This window comes from Bufo gargarizans, chromosome 5 (genome assembly GCF_014858855.1).
Source record: "Bufo gargarizans isolate SCDJY-AF-19 chromosome 5, ASM1485885v1, whole genome shotgun sequence".
Lineage (NCBI taxonomy): Eukaryota > Metazoa > Chordata > Amphibia > Anura > Bufonidae > Bufo > Bufo gargarizans.
In genome coordinates, this window is record NC_058084.1 from 401,242,242 (window position 1) to 401,262,862 (window position 20,621).

At 45.4% G+C, this 20,621-nt stretch overlaps 1 pseudogene; it reads left to right on the forward strand.

The window, feature by feature from the left end:
- Positions 1 to 805: 805 nt before the first annotated feature.
- Positions 806 to 889, forward strand: LOC122939731 (annotated as a pseudogene).
- Positions 890 to 20,621: the final 19,732 nt, after the last annotated feature.

Genomic DNA, 20,621 nt, shown 5'->3' on the forward strand with positions numbered 1-20,621 from the left:
AAGAGTTTGAAAACCTAAATGATATGTTTGTATAATAAACAAATAGGAAAACATGGCAGCCCTTGGTTTCTCATACCTAAAAGGTGGTCGACCAGTTGAAAGAGTGCCATATGATAGACCCCATCGTGTCTGGAATTTTACCAGAAAAAAATTAGCCCAGCATTCTGGCAGATTGTGAACAGAGTCTAACATTTGTCCAACAAATCAGAGGGGTTGCACACCCCTTTTCTCTAAGTGAAGGAAAGCCTACCTACAGCTCTTAAAATTATCAGATGGGTCACAGTTTGGCTATTTCAGCCAAATAGCTCAGTCATTGTGAGCAGCTATCCTGCAAAATCAGCCATCAGTAGCTGCAACTCATGTTAGACACATTATACCTGGCAGGTAATGTGGTCCCCTAGGTCTATGCTTTTGTCTAGACTTTATAATTACAGCATTTACAGATAATTACACACATTGATGTGCAGTAAAAAAAAAACAACAGACACTTGTGGATTCAATGATTTTTGTATAATTAGCTCCTTAACCCACAGTAAAAGTGAGACCAAGTGATAAAGAAAAAACATGCACAATGAAAAAATCCAGTGTGTACAGTTATGTGGATACATTGAGATCATTACATTTCTAACTAATTACCCACAATATTAAGAACTATTGAAGCAACAAGACTTGGTTATGTAAGGCTGGGACTACACAGCGATATGTGCCGCTCAGCATGAAGATCGTGATGTTGCATTGAAATATTGCATCTAATGATTGTCAATAAGGTTGACATGTGACATATGGCTGGAGAGAAGTAGGTGAAATTGCTTATCGGCCTTTTGGCTAAGATCAAGTGTAGTATCTGTTCTTATCTGTCCAGAGGGAGATCCCGTAGTGCCAAACCTCTGAGATGTTGAGGAGAACGGAGAACCACATAGTAACCCTAGGTTGTACAACATGGGCCATTAGTGCCCTATGCTAGGTGACCAAGGGCTCTGCTGGATCAAAGCCAGGAGCCGGGTTGTGATGAAAGCCCAAGTTGCAGAAGTGCCCCAAGAGTGGTGACCCTGGGGTGCCTGAACTCACTGCGGATGGAAGCCCACTGAGTGACGGCACATTTGCACGCACTTTCCTTTCACACATTTGAGCGCACGCAGCTCTCTTTGCTCGGCTTCAGCCCATAAAAGCTGAGCAAATTTTAATAATTCAGGTCGACTGTCCAGGCCATAATGGCACACATTCACTTTATTTATTTTTTATGTCACTGTGTCTTCACTATCCAAATTAGTTTTGTCGCTAGGATTTTCTGGGTTGCTGCGCCCTTATGGGTTCTCATTGCTCATGCAAAGTACATCTTAAGAAACTGACCCTAATGACAAATCATTGCTTCTGCTGGAGCTGTGGGGCACATTATTGTGTTATAACCTGGACCCCCCAGGGTATCTGCCATATGTCCATTTACAGAACGATATCACTGACATAATAACTTATTTTGCCTCAGTGCTTAGCAACGTTTGACACATATTTGCATGGATGTGTGAGAACAGGGTTATATTTGTCAGGCTTGTTTAGTACTTTATTGGTGCTTTATTGGTATTGTATGGTACCATTTTTTGTATTTAAAATAGCATAAAAAGTACAGTGCATTTGCAGTAAGCCGGATTGTGACTAATGCACACTGGCGCAAAATTAATAAATTTTAGTTCGTGACGCCAATTGCAATGTGCGCAGGTTATAGTCTCAGGGCCCTTTAAGGTGTTGCAACTCACGTACCAGGTAAGGAATACCAGAGGGTAATAATGTCTCTGTGTAGTGTCAACGGTGTCTCCTACCTGGGTACGGCTGGACTCCTGGATCCTGGCTCACTTGCAATAAATTGAGTGTTGTTAATAGGAGTAATGGAGGAATGAATGAAATCCAGACTTGAAGTATAATGCAACTTATCTTTACTGGATGGCAACAGAAATTACAGCGTTACAGCGATAGTCTTTAGGTCCCAGCAGGTATTGGCAATGTATGGCAGGGATTAATATCTCTTCTGCTCCTATACTATATGCCTGGAGAATCTGGCAGGTATTTATCTTCTGCTCTGTCTGTCTTCTGCTTGGTATGGGCCTGACTAGCTGAGGAGGAATTTTGCTTCTCCTGGACTCTGGATAAGTGCTCACAGGACCGCTCGCAGGGAATTATTCTTCCTGGAGATCTGTAGTTCTGGAGGTGTTGCTTGGTTGTCCACAGTCGAGGCTGAAGGGCTCAGACTGGGAGGAGTGATCCTTGGCCTCAGCCGAGGCTGGATCCTAAGTTGGGATCCCTGTAACTGGGAGCTCCTACTAACACAGCCTGCCCCTAGCAGGGGTGGCTGGTACACTAACTTAACTTCCTTCTCCTCCTCATGAGACAGGACATGGGAACAGCCCACTTCTGCTCGCACAGGGGAGACTAGACTGGAATGAACTATTCCAGCCTAGATATACTAAACTGGCTCAGGTCTGCTGAACACATTGCTGCCACCTGCTGGTGCACATGAAAATTACAGCATAATATATCAAACAGGCCTGGAAAATACATATACAGGGAAATGCAATGTTAGATTACACAAGATGACAATAAATATACACCTGACATGTTGTAGCAGGGAAACAGGAGTTTAGTGACATACTTCAGGATGTTGCACAGTGACTAAATGGAGGGCATTTGGTCTCATCATTCAGCTTTAAAGGCTATGTACACCTTTGGAGGCATTTTTTTTTATTATTGTTGCATTGTACTTATTTTGAGCTAAAAATCTTTTTTTTCATTTGGTCTTTATTAAAAATATGGAACCCTTTTTTTCTGTACAGAGCTATAGTAACAGCCTTTGGATTTTCTCTCTTGTTGGGGAGCTGACAGGCTCCTTATCTCTGCTCTCTGACCTTATAAACACTCATTATAGCTCAATTCTTATCTTACTAATAAGAATGTGGCTTAGTGGCTTAAATAAGTGTTGATGACCGCTTAGTAATTTAGAGATTCTTTATTAGATGACCGGCACAAAGTGAAAGTACCAGTCTCACAGTTGTGTCAGAACAGCCAAATATTTTTAATAAAGGCCAACTGAAAATATGATTTTTAGCCAAAATGAGTAAAATGCAATCATAAACAAAAATTGTTTTCTAAAGTGTACATAGGCTTTAAATACGGCCCTGTATATGAGGTAGGACAGTATGAATTAATAAATTCTCTGTAGGTGTTAGCACTGTATAAATACACCATATATACATTATCTATACTACACTGCCTGTCCAATCCTTTAGCTTTGATTATGGCACGCATTCGCTGTGGCATTGTTTCGATAAGCTTCTGCAATGTCACAAGATTTATTTCCATCCAGTGTTGCATTAATATTTCACCATTGATGATGGTAGAGTCTGACTGCTGCGCAAAGCCTTCTCCAGCACATCCCAAAGATTCTCAATGGGGTTAAGGTCTGGACTCTGTGGTGGCCAATCCATGTGTGAAAATGATGTCTCATGCTCCCTGAACCACTCTTTCACAATTTGAGCCCAATGAATCCTGGCATTGTCATCTTGGAATATGCCCGTGCCATCGGGGAAGAACAAATCCACTGATGGAATAACCTGGTCATTCAGTATGTTCAGGTAGTCGCTGACCTCATTCTTGGAGCACATACTGTTGCTGAACCTAGACCTGACCTACTGCAGCCACCCCAGATCATAGCACTGCCCCCACAGGCTTGTACAGTAGGCACTAGGCATGATGGGTGCATCACTTCATCTGCCTCTCTTCTTACCCTGATGCACCCGTCACTCTGGAACAGGGTAAATCTGGACTCATCAGACCATCAGAGTCCATTTTTTATGCTCCCTAGCAAATTTAAGCCTTTTTTTCTGGTTTGCCTCACTATTTAGTGGTTTTCTTACGGCTACATAGCTGTTCAGTCCCAATCCCTTGAGTTCCCTTCGCATTGTGCATGTGGAAATGCTCTTACTTTCAATCAGGATTTTGTTCCTGCTACATTTCTTCCTCGAATACGATGGGTCCCCACTATCCTTCCAGTTTTTAATAATACGTTGGACAGTTCTTAACCCAATTTTAGTAGTTTCTGCAATCTCCTTAGATGTTTTCTCTGCTTGATGCATACCAATGATTTGACCCTTCTCAAACAGACTATTTAACATCTTTTCCACGACCACGAGATGTGTCTTTCGACATGGTTGTTTAAGAAATGAGAAGCAACTCATTGCACCAGTTGGGGTTAAATAACTTATTGCCAGCTGAAATATAATCACCCATGCAGTAATTATCCAATAGGAGGCTCATACCTATTTGCTTAGTTAAATCCAGGTGGCGACCTTTTTTTTGGGACAGGCAGTGTATATACTATGTATACGATATATAGCTCAATATAAAATATACTATTAACATTTTATGTACAAGATAGCTCAATATAGATGTGTATACTTTTTCTACCAATTCACAGGGGAAATAAATATTTCCAAATGTGGCTATGACCCTGTACTGAGTCATCTACACGGGATCATCTTGACAACATAACAGTTTGGATTCCTGAACAATGTGAGTGACTTTTCTTTCACTTCCCAAATATGCATATAAATATACTTTGCTTCCTACTGTTACTAAATTTATCCTGTTACTAGCACAAGTGAGAAGTAATGAGTTATCACAGATTGCTCGGCTGAATATTAACACTTACACAATATGTTATGTTTGTTGGCTGTTCCCATCACAATCACTTTAATCACTGCCCAGTCACTAATAAGTCAAAAATAGCAATTGATTTGTCTGGCACTGTGAAGATAAGTGGGTGCACTGTGGTAGGGCAGCCCCCCATCAATTTTGATTTTGAAAAACCATGGATCTCTATAGTAAGTCAGTAGAAGCAGATACTTTTTATTGATCCAGCAAAAGTATATAGGAGATAGCCCACATAGCCATAACGGTTGACGTTATGGTCCCTCCCAGACCATGATCATGCCCCCCTGTGGGATAGGCAAAATCATGTAGTAGCTGGATGGATCAATGAAAAGAACCTTGGGGAAGCCGGACAGCTAACCATTTCCTAGTGCCCTGAAAATAAGATCTGGGAGGGGGGGGGGGGTATTATCATTTACTGCAATGTTATAAAGCTAGTGTGATAGATAAAATAACATTAGTTGTAGGGTTTCTAATGATGTAAGCATTATACTCTTGGTGCATGTCACAGCTGATAAAATTTGTCCTTCAAACTCTAAAAACATAAAAAAATCTTAAACTCAAAGAATGAAAATATTGCTAACAAAAATACAATGGGCAGATTTGTTATTTCCACAAAAAATGCATGGACCTGTATGAAAACTAGTAAAGTCAACTGCAGGAATTGTCCACAAATACTTAAAGTGGATTAAGACGGGCCGAGGAGCAGCAGATTGTTGGGAAAGAAGCGTTGTCGGCTGCTCGTTAAGTGAGGGTGAAGCTCTGCATTTACATGCAGCGATCACCTCCACAGTAAGAGGATGAGCAGTCACGACTGTTCATCCTCACACAGCTGCACTGTTTCTGGGCAGCCGATCGCTGTTTAGACTGCACAATCTGCTGACCAGAAATGATATTTTACTTGCCTGCACTAACAATAGTTTCACCCGATGAACAAGCGTTTTGCTCACTCGTCGGATGATCAGCTGCACCTTTAGACGGGCAGAATGTCAGGAACGAGCGTTTGCAGGAAAGATCATTCCCGATAATCTGCCTGATTATTGCCCTGTCTAAATTCACCTTTAGATCAGTTGTTTGGTATATGCAGAGGTCACATTCCTCTGAGTCAGAACATCATCATTGGACCAGGAGACAGAGAACGGAGGGGGGCCAGGCAGTGTTGGTACTGGAGTAACAGGGGATCTGTGAGGTTAGCACTGTTTTTTATGTGTGTACAGCAACCACGGGAGTTTAAACCATATTTTTTCTGCCAACAAGCCCCTTTAAAGAATTCGGAATTATATTAGAAAATATATTTTTTATGATGGTTAAAAATAAAAGCAAACATTATTGAACACTGTCTGATAATGTTTATAGGGGAGCATTGGATTACCATAAATGGGGGTACACTGGCCAGCAATTTAAAATGGGGGACCAGAGGATAACTTTCTAAGGGAACACTGTCTGGCACTGTTTATTGGGGAGCATAGGATTACCATAAATGGGGGCAGTGTTTGGCACTGTTTAATGGGTAACAGAAGTTGGCTGTTTGTAGGTTAACACTATTTATATTGAAGCACTGGATTGCTGCATATAGGGAGGCAGTGTCTGGCACTGTTTAAGGGGGAGGGGGCTGAGTATGACTTTTTAAAGAGAACATTGGTTGGTACTGTTTATAGGGGAGCATTGGATTACCATATATAGCGGGTAGTGTCTGGCGCTGTTTATAGGGTAACACTGACTAACACTGTTTATAGGGAAGCACTAGGTTACTGTATATAGGGGGCACTGGCTGACACTGGTTAGTGGGGGAACAGGGGATGATGATTTGTAGGGGAGACAGTATCTAACAATGTTTATAGGGGAGCACTGGATTACTGCATATAGGGGGCATTGTCTGGCACTGTTTAGTGGGGGAACAGATGATGATAATTTGTAGGGGGGACCCTGTCTATCACTGCTTATAGAGGAGCACTGAATTACTGCATGTAAGTGGCATGGATTTGCACTGTTTAATGGTGCAACAGAGGATGATGGTTTTTAGGGGGGCACTGGCTGGCTCTGTTTAATGGAGGAATAGAAGATGAAAAAATGTAGAGGGGAGTCTAGATGACACTGTTTTTAGGGTAAACTCTGCATTTTTTCTCAAGCCACTGACCAACAATGCCATATGGTTATATTTGAGGGTACCGGTAAGTTGTATGAGGGTACCGGTAAGTATGGTTTACAGATTAAATAGAGGGAAAAGGAGGACATGGTTAGTTTGGTAGTTCCAATATATGTCCCTGCACTCTGACCCAGTATCTAAGTAAATATAAGATGGATGTGTTTGTATTAGAAGTGGGGGAAGTTTAGATCGGGTTCGATAGTCTCAGGAAATTAGGCTTCTTTTGGAAAATCAGTAATGTTAAATATCCGCTGATCTCAGTTTTATACTTAGTGAAACCATGAGGTTCAATAAAGTCTAAATCTCACTTTCCAAATGAATAGTTTGGTGATGTTTAGACAATAGATAGGACAATTATAAGGAGCAGTGACTGCTGTATGATCTTGCCCGGAGCATGACGGGTAGACTAATTTAATGGAGTTTGGACTTGGTTACTTTAATTATCCCTTTATAGACTTTTAATTAGTTAGAATTACATTCATTTAAACTGTTCTCATTCTGTAAGGCAGCTGTTCTCACTGTAAAGTGTCTCTGAAGTAGAGCAACTGGCTATTATATCTGTTCAAAATACCAGAAGCCTGTTCAGAAGGTATGAAAGGAAAGATTTTTTTTTTATTAATTGTATAAGTTACTAAGCAGGTAGATGAGCATGGGGCTGAGACTTTGGTTCCACTTTAAATAATAATTCCATAATACAGTCATTAGAAAAACAAAGTAAATCCTTTTACGTTTCAGGGAAAAAAAACATCTGGTCCTTAGAAGGTCTTAAAATTAAAGGGGTATTCCCATCTTAGACAATGGGGGCATATCGCTAGGATATGCCCCCATTGTCTGATAGGTGCGGATCCCACACCTATATGGAGAACGGAGCGGGAAGCACTGTGGCTGGAGGACCCCAGATTTCCCAGGGTCCGTCCACCACCAAGTGCTAATCCCCGCCTATCCCATATAAGTGAATAGGAGCGTGCAGCGCATGCGCGGCCCATGCTCCCATTCATTTCTCTGGGGCAAACAGCAATAACCGAGCCAGCGCTCGGCTATTTTCAGCGGACCAATAGAATTGAATGAAGGGTGGCTGCACATGCGCAGTGTGCTCTCCTTTACTTTCGGGGCTTCGGTCTCGATATAGGTGTGGGTCCCAGTCGTGGGACCCGCACCTATAAGACAATGGGGGCATATCCTAGCGATATGCCCCCATTGTCTGAGATGAGAAAACCCCTTTAAATAAATCTAACCTCAGATGAACAAAACACATGACAGGAGAAATAAAATGGCCGCTGTCATATTAGTACAAACAAAACCGATCCTAATCACACAAGAGGACAAGTTACTTCACAACACTGAGCTGAAGAGCTGCCTCATCCTCCTCTCTGCTCTACTTCTCAGGGATTATGGTCCTGAATACAGTTTAATATGATCTTCAGCTGAATCTCTGTAGGAATGGAGTTCATGAAGAGACATGAAGTACAGAGAGGAGGGTGAGGGTAATGAGCAGCAGCACTTGTATGCAGTTTTCATTACCACAGACCCACATTACCCCAGTCTGCCCTGTCCATCCTCTCTGTACTTCATGTCTCCTCATGAACTCTAGTCCTACAGAGATTCAGCTGAAGATCTTATCATCTGTATTCAGGATTATAATCCCTGACAAGCAGAGCAGAGAGGAGGATGAGGCAGCTCTTCACCTCAGTGTTGTGAAGTAACTTGTCCTCCTGTGTGATTAGGACAGGTTTTGTATCAAATAGGACAGCGGCCATTTTAATTCTCCTAATGATTGCTCCCTAGACAAAATCAGCTGTTATAACTAATGAAAGGTATTTGTGAATATATTTATTATAAAATATTATTTAAGTATTTTAATTTTCTTAATTTCTGGAGAACCCCTTTAAGTACACCCTGACTGCTTCTATAGAAATTAACACAGTAAGTAGCAGCCAAGTGCTGCTAATCAAATGCCCTTGATTCATTATCAGCATTTAGCAAGTGTGACTTTTGGGCAGTTTGCTGGTCTGGAGCATTCAGGTGTCTACTAACACAATGCCAAGGAGGGAAGATGTCAGCAATTGCTGCTGCCATTTAATTTGGTAAAGGATAAGAATAGCAATGGAGCGAGGCGCAGATATAGCGGAGTGCGCTTTGACTTGGGTGGAAGTCGTCAGGCTAGGAAAGGGTTAAGGTTGGAAGCTGGTTGAAGGGGAGGAGAGAGGTTTCGCGGGCAGTATATAGGCTGTGGGGGAGTGGTTTGAGTAAGCAGGGTCAGTGCAAGGCAGAGTGTTTGAGCAGCAGGATGTCGTCTCTGGAGGATCTGTTGACTGCGGTCAGGGCTGCAGTGCAAGAACATGGTGCGGAGCGCCTGCATGAGACCATTCAGGCGGCTCTTGCCCCTTCTCCTGTGGTAGTGGCGTCGGAGCGGCCTTCCAGGGCTAGGAGGTCGGTTCCCCCGGAGCGGCTGAGCCCGGAATCTACCCCACGTGTGCGCCGGCGTCTCCGGAGTCCCCCTGTGAACCCTCCGCTGCAGCCTGCGGTGTCTGTTCCCAGCAGTGCTCCCAGGCGCAGCGGGAGGACTACTTCTGTGCGTGGTGGAGCGGCGGGAGAGGGATGGGTTAACCCTGGTCCCGTCTCCCAGGCGACGAGAGGCAGGGAGCGCGGGCGAGCGGGCGTCTCAACGGAGGCGGTCCGGAGTGGTGAGCGTACCCGGGCGGCCTTACCTGTGGTCCGGAGGGATGGTGCTGTCGGGCGGTCTGGCGGCCTGGGCCTTCCTGGAAGTGGGTCTGCGAGGTCTTCTGCGCCGCGGCCGGCGGTTTCCGGTCGGCGGCTGGAGCGCGGGAGGACTGACGTGCGCAGAAGAGGGGAGCGCATTGTGAGTGCGTCGCGGCCCCTGGCGGTGGGTCGGTGACATGGCAGTTTGGCTGTGGATAGGGAGGTTGCCTGGTCCCCTGATCGGTCGTTTCGGGATGCGGCTTCCAGCAATCCGGCTGGAGAGCAGGTGCTGAGGGGGAGGATGGAGGATGGAAGCGTGCGGCCATGTGTTGCGGCCGGTCCGGCGTGTGAATTCCAGGACGACGGTCTCTTGCAGGAGCAGGGAGATGAGGATATGTCGCCGTTGGAGGACGGAGAGGTGGAGCCGGGTGAAGATTTGGCGGCAGGCGCCATGGAGGTCCCTCAGAGGGAGTTAGCGGTGCCGTGCGGTTCGTCTACGCCGCCGAGGACGTCTGTGATGAGTTCTGCGGCTACCGGTGATGATGTCCGGGGACGGCCAGGTGAGAGACCGGCGGGTCAAAGTCATGTTGGGGGGGATGTGGGTTCTGTTGGTGTTAATGTGGGGGGGTCTGATGCTTTAGTGCGGGAGGTATGGTCAGGGGTGGTGTCTTTATTATCTCGGTTAGGTTCCGGGCCTGCGGGGTCTCCAGTACCTGTGTGGGCTCCGGTGCAGGCTGTTGAGCGGGAGCAGAGTGCGGCGCTGGTGCCGGTTGGGGCAGGTGGTGGTATTGGAGGGGGTGCTCAGGCATCTGGGTCGGGAGCGGTGGCAAAGGATGTGGGTGATGGTGTTCGCTTGGCGGATGCGGCGAAAGGGGAGATTTATGTATGTTTCGAGGGGCCGCTGGGGTCTCACTTGAAGCAGGAGATTAAGGATAAGATATGGCGGGATGAGTATGTGGAGATTTTTGCGTTGCTTCCTTTGGAGAAATTTAATTTGGATAGGGGGAGGCCGGATGAGAGCAAGAAGGAGGAGGAAGAGAGGAGGCGGTACAGGCTGATTCCGCGTACTTTTCAGAATTGGCTTCAGGCCTTTGCGATTCTGGCTAGTGTGGTTGGGGAGAAGGCGCCTGAGCAATGCTCGGCTCTCTTCTGTTATATGGATGCTATAGGTGAGGCACATCGGACTTATGGGGGTGTGTCGTGGCTTAGGTATGACGAGCAGTTCCGGCAGCGGAAGGCGGTCAGGCCTAGCATTCGTTGGGACCATAAGGATATTGGTCTGTGGATGCGATTGATGGCGGCACCGAAAGGGGGTCCTCAGCCCTTTCGTGGGGGGGCCGGGGGTGGCTCGGCCTCGGAGTCTTCTGGGGGTAGCAGGAGGGGTTGTTGTTGGCAGTACAATGAGGGGCATTGCCGGTTCTTGTCCGACTGCCGGTACAAACATGAGTGTTCCGGGTGTGGCGGTGCCCATAGCTTGTCCCGATGCTTTAAGCGGGGTAAGGGTAAGGGATCCGAGGTTGTGCAGAAGAGGGGTGACGCCGGTGAAGGTGGACGAGATGGAGCCGTATTTAAGGATGTATCCAAATAGGGAGGCGGCTCAGTTGCTGTTGAAAGGTTTTACTGATGGTTTTGTTATTCCATGCGGTTTGGCTGGTGTCAGTCGGGCTTTGCGGAATCTGTCTTCGGCATTGCGCTATCCGGCGGTGGTGAGGGACAAGATTGCCGGGGAGATTGCTGCTGGCAGGGTTGTTGGCCCCTTTGCTGAGTGTCCGTTGCCGGATTTGTGGGTTTCTCCTTTGGGTTTGGTGCCTAAGAAGGAGCCTAATAAGTTTCGGCTAATTCATAATTTGTCCTATCCACTTGGGGCTTCGGTGAATGATGGTATAGCGGATGAGTTGTGCTCAGTGTCGTACACTTCTTTTGATGAAGCAGTGCGGTGGGTTCGACGTTTCGGGCAGGGCGCTCTACTTGTGAAGACGGACATTGAGGCCGCCTTTCGGTTGTTGCCTATTCACCCTGATAGCTTGCATTTATTGGGTTTTCAGTGGGATGGCTGTTATTACGTTGATTGTTGTTTGCCGATGGGTTGTGCGATTTCGTGCTCCTTGTTTGAGGCGTTTAGTTCATTTTTGGAATGGGTGGTGAAGAGGGAAGCGGGTTGGAGTTCGGTTTTGCACTACTTAGATGATTTTCTGTTTTTGGGTCCGGCTGGATCGAGGGTGTGTTCGGTTTTGTTACATACTATGGAGAGGGTGGCGGCTCGTTTTGGTATTCCGTTGGCGGCGGATAAGACGGAGGGCCCTTCCACGGTTATAAAGTTTCTGGGGATTGAGATTGACAGTGTGGCCATGGAGTGCCGGTTGCCTGTTGATAAGGTGTCGGATCTGTTGAATGAGGTGCAGTTCTTGCGGAGGGCTAAGAAGGTACAGCTCAAGCGGGTTCAGTCGGTTCTAGGTAAATTGAACTTCGCTTGTCGGATCTTGCCGATGGGGCGGGTGTTTTGTCGTCGCTTGGCCCTGGCGACTGCGGGCGTTGCGGCACCTTTTCACTATTTGCGTTTGCCTGCTGCGGTGAAGGAGGATTTGGTGGTGTGGGAGAATTTTTTGTCGGAATATAATGGCCGGTCTGTGTGGATGGGTGAGGTGGTTGATAGTGCTGTTCTGGAATTGTTTTCTGATGCGTCGGGTTCCTTTGGCTATGGTTTTTTTTGTGCGGGTCAGTGGAGTGCGGGTGCTTGGCCGGTGGAATGGAGGCAGGCCGGTTTCCTTACTAATTTGGTATTGCTGGAACTTTTTCCGATTGTTTTTGCTACTGAATTGTGGGGGGACTTGCTTAGGAATAGGCGGGTTCGCTTCTATTGTGATAACATGGGTGTGGTTCAGGCGATTAACAGCCAGACGGCGAATTCGCCCCCGGTTTTGAACTTGCTGCGGCACTTGGTTTTACGTGGTTTGCAGTTGAATGCATGTTTTGTTGCGGTGCATGTGCCGGGAGTGGATAACTCACTTGCTGATTCCCTTTCTCGCTTTCAGTGGGATCGTTTCCGCGGCCTGGCGCCGGGTGCCGAGGTCAGAGGGTTGCCCTGCCCCCAGTGGCTCTGGAGCGTGGCCTTGGGGTGTCGGCGGGCCTGATTAGGCAATCTCTGAGCAGAGGTACGTGGTTGGCTTATTCTTCGGTTTGGGCGTTGTGGGAGGACTTGATTGGACTGACGGGTGGTTGTAGTTCTTTTGATGATTTTAGGTTGTTGTTGATATTTTGGGTGGGTCGGTCTTATGCGGAAGGTTTGTCGTTTTCGGTGGTGTCTAAGAGGGTAGCGGCTGTTGCTTTCTGGTTGCGCCTGAGGGGCTTGGCTGATGTGTCTAAGTGTTTCATGGTGCGGCAGGCCTTGAAGGGTTACCGTCGTAGTGTAGTGAGGAAGGATACTAGAAGGCCTGTTTCTTTTGGGATATTACAGATGCTGTGGAAGGCAGCGGGGTTGGTTTGTAAATCTGTGTATGAAGTGTGTCTGTTTAGGGCGGCGTTTGTATTGGCCTTTTTTGGGGCTTTTCGGATCTCTGAGCTGGTGGCGGCAAGTCGCACGGGTGGGGGCGGTTTGTTGTGGGAGGACGTTGTACTGGTGGATGGTGCTTTGAGATGTTTGCTGCGCAAGTCAAAAACAGATCAGGTTGGTAAGGGTGTGGTGGTATGGCTTAGGCCGCTTGCTGAGTCGGTCGTGTGCCCAGTGCGTTGTGTCAGGGAATTTTGGCATTGCGGCCGGGTGGCGCGGGTGTGCTGCTGGTTCATGTGGACGGTTCGTGTTTGTCTCGGTTCCAGTTTGTGGCTGTTTTTAGGAAGTGTTTGTCGGCTGCGGGTTTTCCGGCGAAGGAGTTTGCATCGCACTCTTTTCGGATTGGGGCTGCGACTGAGGCTTCCAGGTGGGGGCTTGGAGAGGAGGTCATAAAACGTATTGGGCGGTGGGAGTCTGATTGTTTTCGATCATATGTTAGGCCTCATCTCTTGTAGTTTGTGGGAATGTATTGTTTTTTCATGATTAATGTGTGGGGATTGGCATGGGCAGTGATGGTTGTTTATTTGATTTTGTTTGTTTTACAGGGGCGGCACCTTGTCTTGCGTGGATTTTTGGGCATTCATATGTCTACTGGGGGGCTTTGCGAGCGGATGTGCGGCGGAACGGCCGTCAATTGGGTTTTCCGATGGAGGAGCTGCAAGTCCGGTGGATTGGTGTGAGGGGGCTTCTCTGGGGGCGGGTCCTGCCGGAAATACATACGAATGTCTTGTTGGATCGCTCGCCAGAGATTTTGGTTCTGCATGCGGGGGGCAATGATTTGGGGGTACGTCGGTCGCGAGATGTGATTCGGGACATTAAGTTGGACGTATTGCGTTTGGTGTCGGATTTCCCGGGCTTGCTGTTGGTTTGGTCGGAGGTGGTTGCGAGGAGCAGTTGGCGTTTTGCGAGGTCGGTGGAACGAATCAACAAGGCCCGGGCAAAGTTAAATAAGGAGGTGGGGCGTTTTGTACGCAGACAAGGTGGTGTGGTCGTTCGTCATCGGGAATTGGAGGCGGCGTCGCCTCAATTCTTGAGATCTGATGGCGTGCATTTGAATGATGTAGGTATTGATATGTGGGCTTTAGGTATCCAGGAGGGGCTGGAGACGGCTCTTCGGGTGTGGCAGGACGCCCACAGGTGAGGTGTCACCAGTGGTCTTCTGGTGGCTGATGGATATGAGATCCTGGGGGAGCAATACAATGGTTTAAGAGATGCAGGACATGTTGGAGCCTGTATCTCATGTGGTTTGTGAATGCCGAGGATGGGGCTCCTGTTTGGGCTAAAAGGTCTACAGGAGGAGATACTTGGATACTTCAAGGATTTGGTGCCCTTGGGTCGGTGAGTGCGGCCAAGGGTAATCTTGAAGTATAAGGAGAGATGGTTACGGAAGATACCGCTTGTTTGGGTTGCCCTCCAGGATCATTGTTACGGCACTGTGGTTCATGATGTTGAAGGATGTATTTAAAGTGATTATTGTTATTATGTTATTTGTATGTACAATAAAGTTGGCCTAAGGGTCATTTTACCAAGCAAGAAGGTGTCAGAGTGGTTATTGGTAAGGAAGGGGTTTAGTGTATAGCCTGAGGAGAAATCTTCCATCCTTGAAGTCAGAATAGCAATGGAGCGAGGCGCAGATATAGCGGAGTGCGCTTTGACTTGGGTGGAAGTCGTCAGGCTAGGAAAGGGTTAAGGTTGGAAGCTGGTTGAAGGGGAGGAGAGAGGTTTTCGCGGGCAGTATATAGGCTGTGGGGGAGTGGTTTGAGTAAGCAGGGTCAGTGCAAGGCAGAGTGTTTCCCGCCCTCCCACCCTTGAGTTTGGTGATTTGGGGTTGGGTGGTAGTGGATGTTTGGGCTGATGGATATGAGATCCTGGGGGAGCAATACAATGGTTTAAGAGATGCAGGACATGTTGGAGCCTGTATCTCATGTGGTTTGTGAATGCCGAGGATGGGGCTCCTGTTTGGGCTAAAAGGTCTACAGGAGGAGATACTTGGATACTTCAAGGATTTGGTGCCCTTGGGTCGGTGAGTGCGGCCAAGGGTAATCTTGAAGTATAAGGAGAGATGGTTACGGAAGATACCGCTTGTTTGGGTTGCCCTCCAGGATCATTGTTACGGCACTGTGGTTCATGATGTTGAAGGATGTATTTAAAGTGATTATTGTTATTATGTTATTTGTATGTACAATAAAGTTGGCCTAAGGGTCATTTTACCAAGCAAGAAGGTGTCAGAGTGGTTATTGGTAAGGAAGGGGTTTAGTGTATAGCCTGAGGAGAAATCTTCCATCCTTGAAGTCATATAAGCCATTTCCAAACAAGTAATAAATAATTTCCATGCATTTCTTTTTTGTCATTAATAGGATCTTTCAACCTCTGTAAAAGATTACTGTGAAGGTGGATTTAGATGGGCCAACTGAGCAGCCGATTGTTGGGCAGGAAGCGTTCCTTCCCGACAGTCGGCTGCTCATTCAGTGAAGGAGACTGTGCATTTACATGCAACGATCTCCTTCACAGTATGAGAATGGGGGATCACTATAGCGATCCCTCATCCTCATACAGAATCTGAGCACCAGATCAATGTTTAGGCCACACAATCTGCTGCTCAGATGCCATGATTGGTGGTACCTGCATGAATGACAGGATCACCCGAAGAACGAGAGTTTCGCTCATTCATCGGGAGATCGGTGGCACATTTAGATGGCCAGAGGATCAGGAACGGTCGTTCCCAATAATCTGGACGATTATTGGTGTATCTAAATGCATCTTAGTTGTCATCGTATGCCCTTGTCTAATCAGAAATCTTCCAGTCATTAGCAGCTTTTCAAATGCAAACAACTCGCATGAATGAATATCTGCCTGTCTAATAGGACCCTTAAGCTTTCTTTTTCTATTATTCGATTTGTATTACCCAACAATTCTTAAAAATAACACTAAATGGGAATACAAACAAATGCAGCACTTTCTGTTCCATGATGGTATTATATGTTCAATGGGACTGCTTCTTTGTTTAGGAGGAATCCAGCGAGCCGGGGAGAACACAGTGCAGACATTTACTGATCCACTGAATGGTGTAGAGACACGTTATTTAGTGCAGTGAACTGAATATATATCTCCAGTGCAGATGGTATTTAATCTTTTCTCACTCTGTGAGTCTCAGGGGCACAACGTTTACACTACCAGGTTACCGACCTACACTGGTTCCACGTCAACTACTCTTCTCAGAGGTTTACTAGACAAGGCCAGTTCTCACAGCATTAGACTCTTATGTGTGAGCACTGCTATCTATTCCTGATCCTTCTGGATTGTCGTAACCTAGTTTCTAATGGATAGCTCCCTTGACTCAGCTGGGACTGCCCTAGTTTTTCTCCATAATTATATATAGCCTGGCCTCTTTCAGTGGCCTGCTGTTCAGCTGTCTTTAACGTCACTCAAAGACATTTCCTGCGGGCCAGCAAAACCTGAACAGCTCCTGGCACTTAGCCATCCCCCGATGTCTCCGTGTGTCCTGAGCTACAGACAGTGCAGATGAACTGAATTTAATCCCATGTGTTTCAATCAAGTCTTAATCCCGTTGTTGTCTCTTTCCATGTGTTATGGAGGGGATAACAGATCACTAACCAGTAAGCACAGGCATTACGTATATTTATATACTTGCTTTTGTCACTTGGTGGGTTACAAAGTTCCATAGGTTGAAAAAAGGCACATGTCCATCAAGTCCAACCTTATTCCATATCAGTTAGATTAATTCTAATCTTTCATACCATCTGCCATCATATAGCATCTAGCCCTTTTTTAAGTAGTCGGCCATTGCTACCTCTTGGGGTAGGACATTCCCTAGTTTGACCGCTCTAACTGTAAAGAATCCTTTTCTGTACTGATGTTTAAATCACCTTTGCTCCACACGTAATAATTGCCCCACACATACATTTATACATGTAGCTTAACTCAATTCTAAGGCTATGTTCACACATTTCTTATGGCTATTTTGCATCCGTGTGCACCCATTTTCTGTCTGTCTGTCAGTTTTTAATGGCCATCATGCATCAATTTTTAATGGCCGTTACATGTGTTGATTCCTTGAATTCACGAATAGCTCATAAAACTCTAGGACTTTTGGCTAGTGCCAATAATACAAATGAGATTGATCCACAATTTGTATTTCTGTTGACAGAGCCTTGTGAGGGCTTTTTAAACTTTTTATTTAACTTTTTTTATTTTATTCACACTAGGGAACTGAAACTCCTACCAGTCTGATTGCTTATACAATACACTGACAGGTATTGTATTACGGCCTTGTAGGTCGTAATACAGGGGACCATAGGGGACCATAGTTAACTCTACTGTATACAGCATTTTGCTCATTCATGGGTCATTGGCAGTACATTTACATGGTCAGATTATCAGGAATGAGTGTTCATTCCCGATAATCTGCCCTACAACTATGCAGCGTAAATCCGTCTTGATAATTGTTTCGTTATTTTATCACAGCCCTGCTTTACATTTTCCGAACCACCTCTTTAATGTATACAAACAGCAAGCATTATAGTATACTATAGTCAATGAGTTTGAGATCAGTGTTTTTCAACTCCAGTCCCAAGGGCCCACCTACCGGTCATGATTTGAGAATATGCTACAGAATGAAAACCTGAGGTAAGTCCTAACATGGACACCAATTATATCACCTGCTCAATACTAAGGGAATCCTGAAAACATGACCGGCAGGTGGGCCCTGAGGACTGGAGTTGAGGAACAACTACTTTCACACTAGCGGTTTTTGCTGGATCCGGCAGGGCTCAGCAAAAACGCTTCCGTTACTGATAATACAACTATCTGCATCCGTTATGAACGGATCCATTTGTATTATCTGTAACATAGCCAAGACGGATCCGTCATGAACCCCATTGAAAGTCAATGGGGGACAGATCCGTTTTCTATTGTGTCAGAGAAAACCAGGCCTGATCTAGCGCCCCTCCGTCTGCACCTGTCTGGTACTTGCTTTCTTTTTTAGGATCATACCTACCGTTGTGATTCTACGATGTCCAGATGAACCATATTATCTGGTAGGACTATCAGTTATGCTAGAGGTTTATTGAGTACTCTGATCAGCCAAATATTGTTTTTGTACTGATACACCTTAAGGGACTAATATTATTTGGACTGATTAAAAGTTACGTCTTAATAAGTATCACCATTCACTTCTTTCAGTTCTTCACCTGAGCAGTAATCCAGGGGACAAGATGTTTAAACAAGCCTTAGTCTACACCGACTGTTGTCTCTTTTCTTTACCTCATGCTCTGTGTCTTGGCTGATAAGTATGCTAATCAAGCTATTTACTAAACTAATGAATCAGCTATCATTCAGGAAAGTCAAGGCTGTAGCTTTCAGTGTCACTTATATACTGTACATTTAGCATACTGTGCAAATCTGATATCTGTCCAGTAACAATATTTGTAATGTTTGTCTATGACAAGGAGAAATTACCGCAGTTGATCAATAATGGTCCCGTATATTCGAAATTTGGCATGCATAATTTATAACAATGGGACAATCTGAGAATAAATCACTGACTGATTCTGTGCACGGTCAGACATTTTTGAAAAGTTTTTAAAAAATTCTTTATCTGGAGATTAGTGACTTGACTCAAGAATCAAAATTTAACCTGTATTTTTCAGAAAATTCTGATTTGTTAGAATCAGAATTCCTTGAGATTAAATTTGTACGGATTTGAGAGAGAGAAAGAGAGATAGAAAGACTGCAAATACATTTTTTTTTGCTGGGAGCCAATCAATTGGTGTTGTATTAGTCATTAGAGGCAAGAAAAATATAAATAGGGTCACAGAAATAACTGAACTTAGCTCTTTGAGTACTCTTGGGTGTATGTTATTCACCCTTGTTTACTTACAGAAATAATGCCATCTTTAAGAAAAGCTTATTTGGCCCTTGATCTGACATGGATACATTTGAACTGACAGCCCAAAAGCCTGAAAGGAAGAAGGATTTCTTGTATAAAAATCAGATGTGGTCAGATGACGCTTCCACAAGAGACTGAAAGCTGAGCCTGTCTTGTAATAAATGCATTTTTGTTTTGATACACCAAGTAACAAAGCGCTAATTGTCCGAAAATTGTTTTGCTAAGCAGAGAACATTCATTTACTGCTAACACTGACAGCGACACTTGGCAGTTAAAGGGTTGTTAACGAAGTCACAACATTTAACCATTTAACTCTCACTTGCACTTTATAGTATTGGAATGGAGACGTCACAGTGGATTGAAAGGGGAACTAAACCCTAAAAAAAACCATAAATTATACAATAACATTTAATCTGTAGTGCACACAGAGCTATGTCTTCAAGGTGCTCCCCAAACTGCTGTCATAACTGCAAATCTTGCAGACAAAACTTGTGCAAAAATTGTTGTGCAAGTGGCGTTTCTCTGCTGCCCTCACCACTTTCCTGAAAAAGGGGCATGGCGAGGGCAGGGCCAGCGAGCCCAGCACATTTATTGTCTATTACGCCAGTCTTCTGGCATAAAATGAGACTAGCTGGCGTAGTTTTCAGTTTAGGCACACAGACTGACGGAGGCAGCACCTAATTTCTGACAAGGTGTATGTCTAGCCATAAATTAGGCACGGCCTCTAGCAGCGCACATGGATATCATAGATCAGCAGAAAACTAGGGGAAAAACAAAGGGGGGAACTTATCATAGACTGGCATTATTCTATGATAAATTACCCCCTTTGTCTTTCCCCTAGTCCTCCTCATTTTCAGCTACAGAACCATTGAGTGAACGAGCCTAACTTAGAGGGGCTTTCCAGGATTTTGATACGGATGATTAGGGATGAGTGAAGTTTTGAAAAATTCGATTCTTTGAAGTTCACCAAGGAATTTGATCGAATCGCTATAAATCAGGTATACCCAGGCCACTCTGCCTAATCATATTATTCCCAATCTCTGGCCAAATCTCAGTGTAAAGGCTTGGAAGATAATCCTTTACCAACTGCCAACAGTAAACTTATGTCGGCAGATGGGTATTTAAAAATGACGTCCGGCACTTATGTCCACGACCATGACGGTCGTGGACTTTGAACCCTTCAGATGCTGTGGCCATCTGGGTGTGTTCCAGCTCCCCCTGGTGGGGGTCAAGGCAGCTGGAGCATGTATTCAGCAGCCCCTGTCCTTCTGTGTGATGTTACCAGAAATGGTACACGGCACTGAGGTGGGAAAACCTTCCTCAAAGTAATAAAATTGAGGGATCCATAACAGGGATTACCTTAATTCCATGTGGATTCCTCCATAAGGTCCAGGATCCCTCCCTCCCTACCTAGTGGTAATCTGCTTTTAAAATTATTAGGGTTAAGACAAGATGGCCGAACATGGTGGATGGATCAAACATTACCACTGGATTATTACAGTAACACTTTTCCTATCACATGAGCACTTGTCACATCCCTCCCTATGCTCAGCTCACAGGATAATGGTGAAAAACGAGCAGGATGAGGCTTTTATAGGGCTGTGACATCACAGGGGATGGCCACC